Source organism: Macaca nemestrina, unplaced genomic scaffold (assembly GCF_043159975.1).
Source record: "Macaca nemestrina isolate mMacNem1 unplaced genomic scaffold, mMacNem.hap1 Scaffold_532, whole genome shotgun sequence".
Taxonomy (NCBI): domain Eukaryota; kingdom Metazoa; phylum Chordata; class Mammalia; order Primates; family Cercopithecidae; genus Macaca; species Macaca nemestrina.
In genome coordinates, this window is record NW_027257708.1 from 27501 (window position 1) to 30475 (window position 2975).

Genomic DNA, 2975 nt, shown 5'->3' on the forward strand with positions numbered 1-2975 from the left:
CAGGACGCACGCGGGGGGGGTCTCACCGCCAGCAGCCTCCGAGCACGAAGGCGGCCCCGCGTGGCACCTGGAGCGGCCGACCGGGCCTTCAGCGATCCCTGCGGCTCCCCCACCGCCACGCCCAGTCGCACGCGGCCAGAGCCCCCGGAACCCGCTTTCCCCCACACGCACCGCAAGGCCGACCCAAACCCTCCGGGCGCCCACCGGGCCGCCACCGACCCGGCCCCGAAGGCGCGCGCCGTGGGGTACGCGGACACCGGGCCAACCAGCGTGGCCGGCGGCGGCGACGCCCCCAGAAGGCGGAGCCGGGTTCGGGCCCAGACGGGGCGGCCAACAGCCTAAAAGCCGGTGAGCCGCTCGGGGAAGAGAGGATCGGCAGGCGGCGGACAGGGAAAAGGAGCACAAGGCAGGCAAGGAGCCAGGGGGCCACGGAGACAAGGGCACGGGGAACCCGCAGGGGGCTAACTCGGGCAAGCAACCCTCAGGCACGGCCGGGCCACCAGGAAAACACGGCCACGGGATCCCACCGCCACAGACACGAGGGCGGTCCCGCGGCGCCCCGCCTGGGACGCCGAACGGCCCTCGGGCAGCCCACCGAGCAACCCCCTCACGAGCCCCGGGTCCCGCCACCGGCGGCCCCGAAGCAACCTCAGCCACAAGCCCAACACCAGGGGCCACATGTCGCCCGTTTCTCGTCCGTCCCGGACCCGGTCCCGCTCCGGGAGACCGGCGCGCCGCCCCGTGGGGACGGCTCGCTCCCCAAGGACCAGGCGGCCCCACACCCCGCGCCACGCGAACGCGGTCATCGGCAGCGGTCGCGGCTCGGCACGGGAGCGGGCGGAGAGCCGGCTCACAGCGGAGAGCGGCGTCGCGCGCCAGACGGCGTGCCACGCGCACCCGCCACTCGCAGCAGCCTTCCCATCCGCTAGGACGTCGGGCCCGGCCCAGCGGGATCCTCCCCCAACTCGGAAGGGGGAGGCGCGGGCCACAGTAGACGACGAGCCGCGCGCTCGGCCCCCACCGCGGGGTCCGGCGGCACCCTCACTGTCCCCCCACCTCATCCCATCAAGGCGGGGGCAGCGGAGGAGGAGGGTTCTCTGCAGGCGAGTCGCTACGGCAGCGCTACCACAACACAGAGAGAGGCGGCAGGCCGGGGGATCCGGTACCCCAAGGCACACCTCTCGGATCGCTAGAGAAGGCTTTCTCACCGAGGGCGGGTCACGCTCCCCACCCGCCAGTCGCCCCTCGTCGGGCCCGCAGAGGCGCTCAGGGACGCCTGGGGAAGGGAGGGGGCCTGCGGCGCGAGAAGAAACCTGCGGCAACCTTGAGCGTTTGCGGTCAGGGCAGGGGCCCGGCCGGCGCGCGTGCGCGCAGCCCCCAAGGCCCCCCGCCGTCCACCCACCTCCTTTCTGTGAGGCAAGGCGCCTCCAGTTCACCCACACACGACCGATCGGAGGCAGAACGGTAGCCCCTCAGCGGCCGGCCGGCGCACGCGTGGCCGGCCCGAGCCCACCGCAACCGCTCACACGGCCCGCGCTCACCCGCCAGAGGGGAGCACGGGACGTGCGCTCGCCAGACCAGGCGGCGCCCTTCCCCACGTGGGAGGGGCGCGTCTCACTCGACCGCCTCGACCCGCACAGCCAACGAGCTCCCTCAGGACCCACGCGCGGACACCATGGCGGCGACCGGAGGAGGGGGCGCTGGGGGCGGGAGCGACACACCACCGCTCGGCCTCGGGCACCTGAGAGACAACCCGGGGCGCTCCAGGAGCACCGCAAAGGCCCAGGCGGAGCCAGCGCTCGCGCAATACCCGAGAGGGCAGCACGGCGGGCCAGCGGGACAGCACCCCCACCGCCGCGGAGGGGGGCGGCCCACGAGACTACGACCACAAGAGGCGAAAGCGAGGGGTGCCTGCTGCGTCAGAGGACCCCCGCCGACCCACGCCGGACGCCACGAGGCAGACGGCGGGGTCGGGACAGCGAGGTCGGGCCGGGTTCCGCACCCCAGTGCCTCCCAACGCACCGCCCACAGGCGGGGATGGGAGACGGGGGAAACCCCGCGGGCGGGACGAGAAGAACGGGTCTCATTCACCACGAATGCCCGCCCCTCGCCCGTCGCGGCTCGGTCCCGGCCCGGGAGAGCGTGACATCACCACATCGATCAGGGAAAGCATCCCCGGAGCAGGGTCGGCCAGCCAGCCACAGCCTCCCCAGAGGCCAGCGAGCAGATCAGCCTGGCCATCCCCAGCTCCAGGACGGGGGCGGCAGACAACCCGGCAGAGACGAGGAACGCCTGACACGCACGGCACGGAGCCAGCGGGAGTGGGGTTGTCACGGCCGCCCCAGGTGCCCGCAGCGGGGAGCGCACGGTGGCAGGGTAAGCCCGCGCCACCTTCCCCGCCGCCCCCAGGTGGGTCAGAGACCCGGACCCAAGGCGGCACCGGGAGCTGGGACGCTCGGATGCATGAGAGACCGGGCACACGGGCCCCAGCAGGCGGCTCAAGCACGAGCAGGGCCGGCTAGCCGGGTCACCGGGAGGCCGAAGACCCGCAACGCATCCAAGAGACCCAACCTCTCCAGCGACAGGTCGCCAGAGGACAGCGTGTCAGCAATAACCCGGTGGCCCAAAATGCCGGCTCGGAGTGAAACATATACCTCCCCAGGAGACAGGAGGTCGAGTCACCGACCACGCCGCCGGCCCAGGGAACCCGCGACACGGGCATCTGTCCCCAAAATCGCCACCATCGCAGCCAGACACGGAGCACCCAGGGCCCTCTGGTCGACCCCAGGACACACGCCGGAGCAGCGCCGGGCCAGGGACGTCCTCCCGGCCACCCGTGCCACGCAGGGGCCGGCCCGAGTCTCCAGAGCGAGACTCGGAAGCGTTTTCGGCCGTCCCCTCGTACGACCGGGACACACGAGGGACCGAAGGCCGGCCAGGTGTGACCTCTCGGGCCGCACGCGCGCTCAGGGAGC